Source organism: Rhinatrema bivittatum, chromosome 8 (assembly GCF_901001135.1).
Source record: "Rhinatrema bivittatum chromosome 8, aRhiBiv1.1, whole genome shotgun sequence".
In the NCBI taxonomy this organism is placed as follows: domain Eukaryota; kingdom Metazoa; phylum Chordata; class Amphibia; order Gymnophiona; family Rhinatrematidae; genus Rhinatrema; species Rhinatrema bivittatum.
This window is the reverse complement of record NC_042622.1, coordinates 146,833,326-146,849,669: the sequence shown is the minus strand read 5'-3', so window position 1 is coordinate 146,849,669 and position 16,344 is coordinate 146,833,326. Positions and strand designations below refer to the sequence as shown.

General features: G+C 45.4%; 1 long non-coding RNA gene across 1 annotated transcript in view; it reads right to left on the bottom strand.

Moving 5' to 3' along the window:
* Positions 1–4,623: 4,623 nt before the first annotated feature.
* Positions 4,624–16,344, bottom strand: part of LOC115098026 — an 81,467-nt gene continuing 69,746 nt past the window's right edge. Inside the window, exon 3 of the long non-coding RNA XR_003858393.1 lies at positions 4,624–4,989. This is a non-coding gene — a long non-coding RNA (uncharacterized LOC115098026). The remainder of the gene's footprint in view (positions 4,990–16,344) is intronic.

Genomic DNA, 16,344 nt, shown 5'->3' with positions numbered 1-16,344 from the left:
GTCATGAAAAAGTTAGAGCTCCTTGCGTGGACTGATTGTGGTTATGCAGCTGTGCATGCAAGGAAGGCATGAATGATGTTGCACTCCATAGAGAAACAGCAGTCACCGATAGTGATTCAATGAAATACCCTAGTTGCTGAAGCTGGTGCAACCGGCAGAGCTTGGGATTGTAATATTGTTGACTCACCATGAAGCACATAGAAAGATTAGAGGTAATGAACTTACTGCGATATGGAAGCATGGTGACGAGAGATACCATTTTACCTATGCCTTCTGAAGAAAGTTGGTATTTCTGAGGTCCAGGATGGGCGGAGAGTAACTACTTTCTGTTGAAAGAAAGAATAGTGTAATTAAAACTCCCCAACCCCTCCCTCCTGCGCTTTGTAGTGTCTGGGGGAGTGTACCGGGAACCTTGGTACAAAGTGGGATGGCCACTCTGATATCCGGTCAGTTGGGAGACCAGGAGGTGTCCAACTGGAGGGGCTGATGTAATCTGGATATCATGTAAGCTTCCACAGGAGCGTGAGCGGTAAAGTCTTACCCGCATTTCTGTGTGCTGTACAAGGAGACATCGAGACCTGTCGTCAGGCTTCAAGGTGTACTTGCAATTGAGGTAGTAGTTGCTGGATCTCGTGTTTAGCAGATCAGTGAATGTATCTGGAACTTTGGTTCTGAATTAGGAACCAGAAGCCAGAGTATTAATCAGTACAGAGCCCCGTTGCTGAAAAAGGGAGGATGTCCTGATGCAATCCCAAAGAAATGATAGAGAGGTTCTCTTGGTAGTGTGGCTGACATAGCTGGCATAGTGATATGTGACACTAATACAGTTCTTGGAAGGTACATGACCTAGAACTTTTTGAACCATGTGGCCCGAATTAGAGAACACATCTCAATGGGAATGCCACAGAAGCGGGTACTTAACATCCGACGTGGATCGCCAAAAGACGAGCAGGTGAAGATTGCTGGCTCTGTGGATTTCAGGAGTCATCGAGGGAGTAGACGCCTGTCTCAACTCTGATGCCTGGTATGGTGGCGCAGGTATAGAGGAGACAGGCTGAGCATGGCTGGCGCTACCACCGTAATTAGTGGAGGGCCACCATCCCGCACGATGTCGGTGGGGCACGCCTTGGGAACAGGGGAGCCAATTAACAGCTCGTGAACCCGGCCCTCGTTGCAGCGGTTCGAAGTCTCATGACGCCAGTGCAGAATTCTTCGGAACTCGTTCTGGTGTTTCTGGAGCACCAAGGACTGCCAATACTGTGCGGAATAGTGTCGATAGCAGTGGTGATGTTGCTTGGCCCGAGCATTCTCCAGCATCGAGAAGGATAGCACCGATGTGCTGGTTGGCATCGGTGGCGGATGGTCACCGAGTCGGTGATGATGCATGCCACAGTGCTCGGCCTGGTCTTTCCCCAGCGCCGAGATGGATGCTCTCGCTGTCTTGGATGGCGACTGATGACAGACTGTCAGCATGCCTGCACTGCTCCTGGCACTATGCAGTGTCGTAGGCTAATACGGGGCTTTAATAAGAACCCAAGCATGGAGCACTGTGTTTAGGCAAGGGCATTACGTGGCTATGTCGGTATTGACGGTGTCGATGGTGGCCGAAGCAGCCTCGAGGGTATCATCAAAAATATATATGAAAAAACATCGATGATCTGGGCAGCAACGATGAAAGTGATGGAAGCACTGACGGCATTGGCGTAGGTATCTATGAAAAAGATGTGGCATCAAATAATCGAAAAAACATCGTTGGTATCGGAAAAATGATACTGGCATCGATGGAGTCGATGACAGCATCTATAGGAACGTCGAGGACACCGATGGAAGCAACATGGGCGTCAAGGGCATCGATGAATGGAGGTGGGTGCTGACGGCATTGGTGGCATAGCCACAGGCATCGACGGCATGGCCATGGACGTTGACGGTATTGATTGGATCGACTCGGGCACAATGGCGTCGTTGGCATTGATGCCACCAACATAGGCATCGATGGCACTGATATGGCACCGATGGAATCAATGGAATTGACATTGGCATCGATTGCATTGATGGAATCGACCCTTGCATCGATGCCCATCGATGGAATCGACCTGGCTTCAATGCCATGGACAATGGCATCAATGACATTGGAAATGACCCTGGCATCGATGGAAATGCCCTGGGCGATGATGGCATCGACCCGGGCATGGATGGCACCGATGACACAAAGTGTGGGTCGATGGCATCCATCCGGGTGATGATGGCACTGATGAAACCCAAGGAAAAATCAGTGCCATGGATGAAAAACATGAATGGCACTGATAGAAACGATGCAGGGACTGATGGCATCAGTGTACTGCGGGGGGAGGGTGTACCGATGGCACCTAAGAATCCAGGATGGTCTGAAGGGGGTACCGACGGTAGCGATGGGGACATCGACTGTGCGAGGGTACCGAGGAAATTGAAGGACCTGAAATCGACAGGGGCCCTGGCGGCAATGGAAACCATGGAAGTCCCTGTCCCACTAGGGCTAATAACCAGGCAGAGTGTCACAGAGGGACACTCGCAGGCTATGTGTGGCTAACTGAAAACATAGGGAGAGGGAAGGCCGCAGTCGGTTGGCAGGCCAGGGAGGTGACAGGAACTGACCGAAAAAACAGGGCATAGTACTCACCAAGCGTCGAATAAACGTACGCGAAGGGAGACCCGTGCAGGGAAAAGTGTTTGTGAAGTAAAAGTTTAAGTGTTTCTGTATGGAAGAAGTGTTAGAATTTCTCACAGAGCTCCTAACCGCTATGCTTACTACAGAGTGGAAAAAAGAAGACTGAGGGAGACACCTGTGGCTCACAGGGATAATTGCAGTCTGAGTATGCTCAGTGCACTCAGTGTGCCAGTGTCAGTCAAAGCTTTGTAGAAACTTTGACAGAAAAGTTTTCCGTACAGGACTCCATCCTGTGATGTCACCCATATGTGAGGACTACCATCCTGCTTGTCCTGTGAGAAGCACAGATATCCAATCAGAAAATAAATTAATGGTCCAAAAGTTGATGTAAAGGGGGTAGAGCAATATCTTACCCCTTCATGATTGGACTTTGACCATCGGTGAGAGCATAAAATGCAGATTGGCGATTCTGCCTCATTGAAAAGCTGCCTTCTCTCTACCAGTTCCGTCCACTGCTTGGCTGGCCCACAAAAGCATAAAAAACAGGTCTCCACACCAGTGCTTTCACTTAATTCCTGCCCTGACCCAGGCACTAAAAACTTGCATTAAAAAACCCGCACTAACCCATCTCCCTGCTAGTGCAGCTCCCTGCATTGCCAGTGAATATATAATTGCCTCCTTTGCATTCCATTAGCATACACTCGTGCAGGAAAAGCCACAGGTCAGTAAGCGCATTTGTATGCATTTTTTTCACATGCACAAAACCCTTAGAAGTAAAACCTAAGATGTGCACACATTTGCCAGTGCGTGCACATGGATGCGTCAATTTTATAACATATGTGCATATATGCACACTTGTTATAAAATCAGTGGGCCTGGTGGAATCCATTGAGACCTAGGTCTAACCAATGAGATATCTGTACTAGCATCTTGATTTTTAGAAAAAAACAACTTGATTTGCAGAGTGCAAAATAAATGATTAAACTGAATCTGACTCTCAAAGGATTGTGAATCATCGTCGGTACAAAAGACAAACTGTTGTTGAGCACGTGCTCTTGTAGAGATGTCAGTATATGCCTAAAAAGATTGATTACTGCCGATCCTGGACAGTTTGTGAGTGAGTGAATGCCTTGTGCCATGTGATTTTGTCCAGTGGCAGTGGATAATGTTGACACCAGAACGTGCATTGGGGTCTGCTGTAGCGATTCCCTCTCGCTAAAAAAGATAGAGAAGTGGATGAGGGATGTGTATATGGATGATCCATCTGAAGAGGCAAAAGATACCTTCTTAGATGAGTTGGAAACCCCACTATCTGAGGAACAGATCAACATGAGATTGAACATAGTCCTTCCTGTTCATTGCACTGGAATTTAATTTTAGTGTGCTTGATTTCTGCTCTAAATCGATCAATGCTTTGTTAAAGATCCTTCATGAATGTATCAAATGAATCCTGTGATGTTTGCTGATTCAATTCATGTTGTTACTGCTGAAATCTCAACTTGTATTTCTTCTCTGACCATTTTTGTGTACTCTATAATCAACAACATAAGGTCTAATTTACATTATTAAGGATAGCTGCCCATTTGATTAAAAAAATCACTCTTATCCATGAAGATCTTGGGTTCTTTTGATATACATAAACCTCAAGGTGTAATCTGTTTCTTGACATATTCTGTAAGAGCGGCACCATGCAATTCAGCTCGTGTAATTCACTTGTATAATCGCATCTGTTCTATTTGTAGATCTGTAGCGCCTATGGGGGCTGATGTTTCCTCTGAAAAGAGGGATACACCCTGTATCACATTGGCAACATATTCTGTGGAATAACTAAAAGTGTGTCCCCATTCGGACTCAGCCATTGGAGTATTATGTATGTAATACTGAAGTAAGCAAAAAGCTCACAAATGAAATAAAATAAATACCAACTGCAAATTTCAAATTTTATTATTACGAAATGACCATCATAAACATGCCAGTGGACTGCATTAACATCTTATATGACTTGTGTCACAATGGGCATGTGGAATCTAATCATTGGTCAGACAAAGAAACATAATGTCCTTTAAAAGATACCACTGTAATATTTTTTTTAGAGATTTTTAGAATGCATGTAAAATTGCTTATAGAGCCAGCTTATGGAACACTTATCTTGCAAAGCTGCACACATCAGTTGCAGGTGCAAATGCTGACCATCAATTTCCTTGTCAGCAATGAATAGAGCATAGTTAGGAGTAATATCCGACGTCGCAACATTTCAAGAGGAACATACTCTCTGCTTCGGGGATATTGATAAGTGCTCAAGGATACTTCTTATATCATGTCCAGGAATCAACGTGTTTCAGAATCTAAATCAAATAATTTGAAAAAATAAAAATGGTATTGTTATAAGATACCTCAATAAAATAGTTACTGTGTATTACAACTTATAATGCTCTGCAAGAAAAATACTAATAGAATGAAATTGCACAAAACATCCTCATAGACTATATAAAACACAAGGCAATTTTCAAATTGAACTTACTCAAAAATGGACAATCACTGGCATTTAAATGACATGGTGGCAATGCTGTTGCTCTAATTGTCAATGGGGCGGCTCCACTGAACTAGCCACTATGCGTAAGCTCAAATGACATGAGCATTTAAAACAATGACAGGGCAGGAAAAAAACTTAATCAAAAGCTGAAATTAGCTAGAAATACCTTTGGTGTTATAACATATGCCAGTTGATATGGTTATGATTCATGATTCAATATAGCACACCAGACCTGGGGCACACAGAAAATAATCAGTGCTGCTGTATATATTGATGACAATTTTCAACATGTCTTTATTCATGTAAAATAGCTTTTTGAAATTGCTTCCCTCTCCTCACGATTGCAGCTCAAAATATGAGTGCTCTATGACAGTGCACATAATCTTTTAGTGGCTGCAGGGTCAGGGAATGAGGCAAGTAAAGTAAGCACAGTTTGCTTCAGAGCTAGGGCAAATACATGGGTAAAAATGTACCCATGGGCATTGATACCCCAAACTTTCAAAGGGGAAACCCCACAGAGAAAATCTCTTTGAAAATGAGTTTGTTGGTCTGGGTCAAGAAACTTTGAAAATTGTCCCAATTATTTCTGGGAGAAAAAAAAATCTTTGTTAGTTGGATATTTGAACCTCTAGATATCAGATAAGCTTAAACAATCCTCCCATCACCATCTACATAATTAGGCCTGTCAGGGCTAATAGTGAAAGAGGATTTATCTAGATATGAGTTTAAGCAGAAATTCCGTTCTCCATCCAGGAACATATTAGATGAACTGTATCTTGTCCAAATATTAGGCTATTATAGAAAGCTGCAAGAGCAAATTTAGGCTATTAACTAAAGTAAGGCCGACAGAAATCACAATGCAATATTGTAAAGCAGTCTTCTGGGTCTGTAAAGCAGTCTTAAGGGCAGAGTTTACACCCTGGAGAATTATGTGGCAAAAAATAAAAAAATTATATGCGCAATTCTCTCTCTATCACTGCAACATAACAATAACATAGATTTGTTTGAGAGGTCCCGATAGGCAGTTATCATCTCCTGCCCTATGTGGGCTTTGGGGACCAGATCCATAGCCAGGCAATGTGGCACCTATGGCCAAGAGAAAAACTGCTCCCTCACCCATTATACAACACATAGCATGAGTTGGAAAACTTTGTTAAATGTTTGTACAGTAATGCCCATGGACAGTGCAAGGAAAAAGGTAAACAGTGCAGTGCCTCAGGGATCTGTACTTGGACCGGTGCTTTTTAATATATTTATAAATAATCTGGAAAGGGGTACAACGAGTGAGGTGATCAAATTTTATTTATTTATTTATTTGTAAGCTTTTATATACCGAAGTTTAGCTAAAGGCCTTCACTCCAGTTTACAGGTATAACAACGAATTACAAGCGAAAACACAACTGGTATAACAACAGATATGGTAGGTTATAACAACGGATACAAATTGGTTATATATAACAGCTTATATAGCAACAGATTGGGTATATCGTCAGTTACAAAGAAATTAACTATTCGTAATAGTAGGAAGTGACGTTTATCGTGTGAATGATTAGCCAATCCCGTCTTTGTAGGCTTGTCTGAAGAGCCAGGTTTTGAGTGATTTTTAAAATATTTTAGTGTTGTTTTGTAATCTTAGGTGTTGCGGTAGTGAGTTCCAGAGGTGAGGTCCTGCTATTGAAATGGCTCTGTTTCTTAGGGTAGTAAGTTTGGCGATTGAGACTGATGGTATGTCTAGTTGTACTTTGTTTGTTGCTCTCGTATTGCGTTGGGAGTTGTGTCTTTGTATAATGGTGCTTAGGCATGTGCTTTCACTGTTGTGTATTGCATTGTGGAAATTTGAAATTATGCAGAGTAGTTAAATCTCAAGATTTGATGATCTTCAGAGTGAGGAAACTCACCCAAAGATGAGATTTGTGCAATGTTCTCTCAACCTAGCTTGATGTTACCCAGGTAGAGAGTCCATATGCAGATATCGTAAAAGAACTGGTGGAGGAGGTGAAATTGTTGTTTCTGATAGGCTAGGTACATTTTATAACTTTTTGGTGAGTACACTAGGAAATTATTGGTGTTTCTGGTAATTACAGACATTATACAACCATTTTTTATTATAGAAATGGTTAGGTAAGGGGTGCTTTTGGGAGGTTTGGAACGCATTATGGGTATTTCCATTATTTCCTATGGAAAAAATAGTCTTGACTTACAACCAACTTGAGTTAAAACCAGCCCTCTGGAACCAATTGAGTTCGTAAGTCAAGGGACCACTGTATTAAGAAGGGAATGGAAAATAAAACGGAGAATGTCATAATGCCTCTGTATCACTCCATGGTGAGACCGCACCTTGAATACTGTGTGTAGTTCTGGTCACCACATCTCAAAAAAGGTATAGCTGCACTGGAAAAAGTGCAGAGAAGGGCGACCAAAATGATAAGGGGCATGGAATGGCTACCCTATGAGGAAAGGCTTAAGAAATTAGGGCTGTTCAGTTTGGAGAAGAGACGACTGGGGGGGGGGGGGGGGGGGGGGTATGATAGAGGTCTACAAAATCATGAAAGGACTTGAACAAGTTAATGTAAATCGGTTATTTACTCTCTCAGATATTAGAAGGATCAGGGGGCACTCCATGAAGTTAGCAAGTAGCTCATTTAAATCAAATCAAAGAAAATTATTTTTCATTCAGCGCATAGTTAAGCTCTGGAATTCGTTGCCAGAGGATGTGGTTACAGCAGTTAGTGTAACTGGGTTTCAAAAAGGTTTGGATAAGTTCCTAGAGGATAAATCTATAAACTGCTATGACAATAATTAATAAGCAATAGTAGCTTTTGATTTATCTAATGTTTGGGTACTTGTCAGGTACTTGTGACTTGGATTGGCCACTGTTGGAAACAGGATACTTGGCTTGATGAACCCTTGGTCTGACTCAGTATGGCATTTCTTATGTTCTTATGTAAGGGTATCAGGTGTCCTAGAAAACCTTACAGCCTTTTACCCCCACCTCATCACACCCTCCTCACACACAATTAAAAATTATGCATTTATAATAATAACAGATTTTGCATGTAAAAGGACATTCAAAGCATAGTCTTCTGAGGTAAATGTTGTGTGTGCCGGCCGCGGCTCTGCCTTTAAAGGGGCTGTGACAGGAACCCACCCTGCGGCCCCGGATGATGACGTCACTGGGTCCCGTGGCGACCTGTTGCCAATGCTTCCTTGCCTTGGCAACAGGTCACCACGCTTTTTGTGTGCTTACTTGCTGTTCCTGAATTTCCTCCGTGTTCCTGGTTCCTTGTTTGGTCCTGCTTCATCTGTGTTCCTGTTCCTGATCCTAGTATCCATTCCTGCTACTGTGTTCCGTGTCTTCCCTGCTTATCTACCTCTGACTGATACCTGACTTGACCCCTACTTCGTCTGACCACACTACTGATTGATACCCGGCTTGACCTCTGCTTCGTCTGACCACGCTACTGATTGATATCTGGCTTGATCTCTGCTAAGTCTGACTACGCTCCTGCCTGTCTCCTGGTTTGAACTTTGCCTTGCCTGACCATTCTCTATCTGACTCCTGGTTTGATCCATGCTTGTCTTGCCACTCTCCCTTGCCTGCCACCTGCCCTGACTTCAGCCTGCTCTACGATGCTACCGTTGAACCTACTCTGGACTTGGCCTCTCAGACTTCAGCCTGTTCTTACTTGGGCTTACTCTGTCTGTCTCCTGTTCTCATTGGCGCCTGGGTCTCCGGGACTCTGCCTCATCCGGACTGGACCACCGACTTCTACCACAGCTGCTGGCCCCTGACTGACTCCCTCGTCATCCCTAAGAAGACCTCGAACGGAGGCCCATCTAAGTCCAGCCGGCCCCGGTACTCAGGGGCTCAACCTGCAGGTAACGAGAGTTGGTAATGGCGAAGCTCCAGCCGGCCTGTCAATCAGCCAGCTCCACCTGCCGACGATGTGGATCCGTAAGGCTTGCCCTGCGGGTAGCGTCAACCCCACCTCGGCCCAAGGGTCCACCTCCTGCACAACAGTAAAAATATCACTTACAATATGTATATTATACTTACATGCACTGAGGTGGTGCCAACCCAAAACATCCTGCAAAAAAGCAAGAGAGGCTTGGAACTCAGATGATATTAGACCTACTATAATGCATCTTGGGCATTGGTATGACACTCAGAGAGCCACAAAAAACAGAATTACAATGCAATTTACTTTCTGTATCAAAACAACACTAACTGCTAGCACTCAAACAGCAACTACTCTACCTATGAAAGTTAACACTGCAAATATTACACCAGGCTAAAATTCCAATACACCCACTATTAGGAAAAGAGAACAAGCCCAGCTGCTATAGATCTCTACATACAAACTACACACTATTGGAATACCTCAGTCACATATGCAAAACACAGAGAGAGCCTCAAATACAAAATAAAGAGACCATAAGGTATAAATAGAAATGTACAGGCAAAAACTGAACTGGAAACCACAAATCAAATTCTACATGAACTGCAACAATGGAAAAATGGAAGCATTACCATTTCTCATAAAACAAAATTAGTAAAACCATAATGATCAAAAGAATAATTCAAAACTAATGAATAGAATAGCATTCAATATTTAACAACTCACATAAAAAATTTCCAAACATCATTAAAATATTTCAAATAACATATTGAATATCATCCAATAATTAGAACTAATTTGGATTAAAAACACCAGTTATCCATATCTGGAAACTTTTGATTTCCAGAAACTCTAAAATTGTTATGGATTAGCAGGAAGAGAGGAAATGGGGTCAATCTCCCACACACATGCTTGCTCTCTCTCTCTCCCACATGAATATACACATGCATGCTTTCACTCACTCTCATTCTCCCACACACATGCTCTCTCTCTCCCCCATACACATCTACTCTCTCACTCTCCCACACAAATGCTCTCGCTCTCTCACTCTCCCACACAGTCTTGCTTCCCTTCCCCCCACTCTCCAGCACTCTTGGTTCCCTCTCTCTCCAATGCACCCCACTCCCCAGGAGTCTTAATCCCTAGCCTCCTCTCTCCACCCAGGTCCCCCACTCTCCATCAGTTTTGCTTTCCAGACCTCCACTTCCCAGCAGACTTGCTTCTCAGCCTCCTTTCCACTCTACTCCACATCAATCTTGTTCCCCTCCCACCCCTCATTCATTGCAGGTGGCAGGTGTGTGATTTCCTCAATACTGCTCAGCCTGCAGGGTACTACTGCAATCCCCTCATTCACCTCCCTGCTCCTGAAGAATGGCAGGATTGCAACCTTGCCGGTGCCTGAATGACATCATCAGGTGGAGGAAGCAGTCTGCGCTGCAAGGCTGCAATCCTTCCATTCACAGGCAGATGAATGAGGGGATTGCAATAGCATCCCGCTGGGGTGAGCAGCATTCAGGAAATCATGTATCGTCCCACTGCCACTAATAAGGCTACTTTTGTTTTTGGCTGCACCCTGATTCCGATGCCTATGAGTCAAAAAGCAGCACGGCTCTGCCAGAAACATCAGCGGACCACACTGCTTTTCCTTACTGAGGCCCCTCATGGCAGTGGCACAATGGTACCTTTTTGGTAGCAGCGTCTATGGCCGTGGCCATATTGGCCATAGACAGGCTACGGCTCTGTTGGGAACAAGCTGGTCAGTCTTCCCAGCTCCTTGGCCCACACTTCCCACTGGTGGCCATCTTGTTTCCTGTCTGGATATATATAACTAGCCGTTAAGCCCGTAAGAACGGGCTACGTTTAAAAAAATTTTTCGGTCCATTTCCTTCCCACTCATTCTCCTTTCCACCTCCCCACCTCTATTCTCCCTCCCACCTCCCCCCCTCTAGTCTCCCTCCCACTCCCTCACCTCCTCCCTCTAGTCTCTCTCCCTCACCTTCCCCCTCCCCATACTCTCTCCCCTCCCCCCTCCCCTCCCTCTCTCCTCCCTCCCCCTCCCCTCAGTCACTCCCCCCTCTCCCCAGTCACTCCCCTCACCTCACTTTCTCCTCCCTCCCCTCAGTCACTCCCCCTCTCAATCCCCTCCTCTTTCAGCTCATCCACAACCCCTTCCCTCAGATGGCGCAGACGGAAGATCTCCGGGGGGGGGGGGGGTGTCCCTCCCTCGTGCGCGCCGCCGCTACTGCTTCTCGCCTCCGCTCCTCGCCGCCGCTACTGCTCCTCGCCACCGCTACTGCTCCTCCCAGCGCTGTTTTTTTTTTCAGGCACGCTCCGCTCTGATGTGTTCGCCTGCGCATGCACGGTAGAGCTGCTCTCTACTGCGCATTTGCGGCACGTTGGTCAGGGCTCCTTTATCTAGTAGATTTCCAAGTTTCCAATCAACAGCTTGCCAGAGTTTGGTTCTCATTTTCCGGCCTCCTCATGGGTGTCCTGCTTCTAGAGTCCGTCTCGCTGCATAGACTTCAACATATTACTCACTTCTCCAGATCTGCTGATTCATCTTCATCTAGTCTTGCTGTTTCCAGTGTTCACCTTATGCTTCATACTAAGTTCCTGCTTAATCTTAGTTCAGGGCCTGCTACCTAAGCCCTGCCAGCCACCAGTCCACAAGGGAAAGATGATCATAAAAGGCAGAAGACGCTCTGCCACTGTTTTAGCTGACTCACCTTACTAGTGTAATGGTCACTCCAGTCTTGGGGGGTCACACAGACTATGCTGTCAAAGTGTTACAGTAAGTGAAAACTATGCAGCAAATTAATTTTTATGTTTAACAATTTTTTATTGCTTTTCCATTATAACATGAATAATAATACAACAAGCTGGACACCGTTGACTTCAGTGCCCAACATCTGGGAACAAAGCAAAAACCACAGAGCAAATTACCCAACCCACTGCTGAACACCCACCCCTCACCTCCCACCTTTAGTGGCACAGAATAAACATTTTCCTTTAATCTTTGTGTCTGGTGTTTTTCTTTGTTTCCCTGCAGCTGTCTCTCTCCACCCTCCTGTTTCTCTGCTTCTTTCTGCAGCTGGTTCTCCCTCCTACTTTTGCCTCTTCGCCCACCCAAAGGACTTGATCTGCCTCTCCTGCCTCCTCAGGTCTGAAGGTCCTCTTCCATCAGGCCCCTTCTGTTAGATCTAGTCTGACTGAAGAAACCCCTTCACAGGCTTACTGCATCTGTGTCCTTAACCTTAGATCATCTTGGATCCCTGTGACTCTTCAGGATGCATGTGCTGTTCACCAAGCAGCCTCCTGATCTTTTGGGCTTCCAGCACAATTGTAATTAGGGCTGGAATATGGCACCATGAGCCTTTATTTGCAACTACCTGGGGATTTTTCTCTATTTTATATCTGCTCCCAGCTCACCTAGCCCAATAATTGCAGTGGCAATCCTCGGCCACGGAGCATGCACCAAGTCTGGAACCATACAATCCTGGGTCCTAAATCAAGCCACTAGATATCGCTATTGCACAATGATTATGACTCTCAACCTCCATGGGCTGCCAGCACTGTCTCTGCAGCATCGCCAGCTTTGGCTGGCCTGGGGAGCAGAAGACTTGACCTGGCATTTAAACCCAGGTCCTATGCATGGTGATACATAGCATTGCTGGTGAACCACTGGGCAGGTCCATACACATTTTTTAAACTCTTCTTTGTCTTAGAAAAAATTCATAATACAAAAATGAAGACTCAACTATCAAAGTTTCCATTACCTGCTCCTGCTAGTAGTTTCCTATTCCGCAAATGAAGTGGAAAATATTCTCTGTAGGAGTTAGAGCCCATTCATTCCCAGCACACCTCTCTCCTGTCTCTTGGTAATTCACACATATTTGTTTCAACATTGACACATCAGAAAAATGACAGAAACTCTGAATTAGCCTCTCCAAATTACTTTACCTGTTTGTTCCCCCTCCCCCTTTTCTTTGACATTTTTTTTTGTAGAAGGATAACCTGACTGGAAATTTAATTGTAAGGGCATCTTTTAACATTAAGCCACAACGGATCATGAGTAAGGCATTTTTGGGGAAGAGAAAGCATTTTTCCATCGCCTCACTGCCTGGGTGATTGCTACCAACTATTTCAGAGCACTGATATCACTCCAAGTTGTTCAAAAGGCATTCTAAATTTGAAACCACACCTGTCCTGGGGATAAACAGAAAGATCTGCTGTAATGGAGATTCCCTGGAAAAAAGGTGACTCAGAAGTAGTGAAACTTCATTTTATTTCACAGAAGGCTAACATTCATACATATATGATCCTTGTTATAAATCCCTTGCATATGATTTAACCTCACTATACAGCCCTTATTTGCTGTGGAATATCAAACAAAAATCGTGTGCCATCATGTGCAGTCTTTAGAAGCTGCAAAAACCTCATTATAAAGACCACATACAGAAAAGCCATATTATACAGACAGACCCTGCTGTTATGTCACCAAAGACAGAAATCTATAGTATGCAGTGATAACCCATAATACTTCCTGGCTTATAAAGTTATCATGGCTAGAAAGACAGTAAATGTGTTTAATGTTTTGTTGAAGTTTATGCTGACCCAATGCTTCAGTGGGGTTGTCTGAAAGTGGCAGCATGCCCCCACACCTGACAGACAATGTCTTTAGGAAAGGGTCAGTATTATACATAAAACAGCGTTTCAGTTGCCTGAACGCATACTTCTTTGCCTTCCTCTTCAAACAAGTGCTGGCAAATTGCATGCCAGGTCTTGCTGAAAAGCCCAGGGGGCAGGGATGAGTCTCAGCAGTGATACTGACAAGGATAATGGGTTTACTTATTTTTAATTTGAACTCAGTTTTGCTATACCTTCCTAATCCCTGCTCCTTTCTGTTCCATTTAATCCAGACCCTATAGCTATGCTCCAGCTCATCCGCCCAACAGCGGATCTTTTCACATTGCATCAGTGCAGAGTCTTCAAGTGCACAAAGACATACAGATCTGTGGAGGAGGGAGGGAGGGAGGGAGGCTTTGGGTTCAGAGCAAGTTTGAGGCCTGCTCAGGGCATAGCTGGGAACTCTTGATTTCCAGTTACCCTGAGATTGTCAAGGATTAGGGGGCTAGCGAGGACACAAACTTTATCCTCTCTCTCTCATACACACTCACATGTTCATTCTCTCTCACACATACACTGTCGCATACACATACATACATGCTTTCATACACATACACACACACACACACACACACACACTCATATACATGCTCTAAGACCCTCTCCCCCCCTACACACACACAAAAGCTCTTACTCCCCCAGATTCCCTCATACACACACAGGCTCTCACCCAGACAGACTCCCAGGCAGACATCCATTTATTCTCACACACTAACCCCCAGGCAGGCACCCATTCATTCTCTTACACACAGACAGACTCCTAAACAGGCACCTATTCATTCTCACACACATACACACAGACAGACCCCCAGGCAGGCACCCATTCATTCTCACATACATACATACAGACAGACCCCCAGGGAGGCACCAATTCTCACACACAGAGACCCCCCAGGCAGGCACCCGTTCTCACACACACACAGACCCCCTCAGGCAGGCACCCATTCATAATCACACGCACATAGACCTCCAGGCAGGCACCCAGTCTCTCACACACACAAACACACACAGACAGACCCCCAGGCAGGCACCCATTCTCTCCCCTCTCTCACACATACACACATAGAGATCCCCAGCTAGGCACTCATTCTCTTATATGCATAGACAGGCCCACAGGCAGGCACTCATTCATCTCTTTCTCTCTCACACACACACACATACACATACACACACACATAGACCCCCAGGTAGGCACTTATTCTCTCTCTCACACACACACAAACAAACAGACCACCAGGCAGACACCTATTCTCTCTCACACACACAGACCCCCAGGCCGGCTCCCATTCATCTCTCTCTCTCTCTCTCACACACACACACACATACACACACCCCTAGACAGGCACCCATTCATCTCTCTCTCTCTCACACACACATATTCTTCTCTCTCTCACTCTTTCACACACACACACAGACCCCCAGGTAGGCACCCATTCTCTCTCACACACACAGACCCCCAGGCAGGCATCCATTCATCTCTCTCTCACATACACATAGGCCCCCAGGCAAGCACCCATTCTCTCTCTCTTTCTCACCACACACACACACACACACATAGGCCCCCAGGTGGGCAACCATTCATCTCTCTTTCTCTCTCACACACACACATAGACCCCCCAGGCATGCACCCATTCTCTCTCTCTCTCTCACACAGACAGACCCCAGGCAGATACCCATTCATCTCTCACTCTGACAGACCCCAGGCAGGCATCCATTCTCTCTCACACACAGACAAACCTCCAGGCAGGCACACATTCTCTTTCATATACATACATACAGACTCCCAGACAGACACCAATTCATTCATACACAGACACAAGCTCCCATTCATGCACATACACACACTGAAGGTGTTGCAGGAGTGGACCCTTAGAGGTGAGGTTGGTGCTACCCACAGAGATGAACCCTGCAGGTCCTCACCATTGGCAGGCAGAGCTGGCAGGAGCAGAGGCCCAACAGAAACTTCACCAATACCAGCCCTTGTTCCCCTTAGGTTGAGCACGCGGGTGCCAGCGTCAGCTGGACTTAGGTACGAGCATCTGTGAAGAGAAGAAACCATCACTGAAGAAGTCGATGGCCGGAAGGAAGAAAAAAAAGTCAGTCCACGCAGAGGTCGGGGCAGGCAGCAAACAGCAGAGACGAAAGAAGGCCGAGGTCAGGGCAGGCGGAGGACAAAGGGGTCGACAAGCAGTCTGAGGTTAAGCCAGGAATCCAAATGAAGACGAGCTGATAATCCAACCAAAGTCAAGCCGAGAAGTCAATCCAGGAACAGGGGCAAGTGGAATAGCAGAAGACACAGAAGATGAACGAGGACCACCAGACAGGAACACAGGAACTCTGAAGATGCAGGAAGGACACAGGAACACTAGGACAAGGCACAGGAACAAAATCAGGAACAGGAACCAGGAATAGCGAGGCAAACAGTTACTCCAAAGAGTTAGACCTATTGCAGAGGCGTTTAAGGAAAGGCAGAGAAGGCTTTATATAGTAGAAGGCCTGTGATGTCATCCAGGGGCACCGCGGTGGTTTTCCCACCGCAGGTCCTTTAAAAGTGCCCAAGCTGCGCGTGCGGACACCAAGGG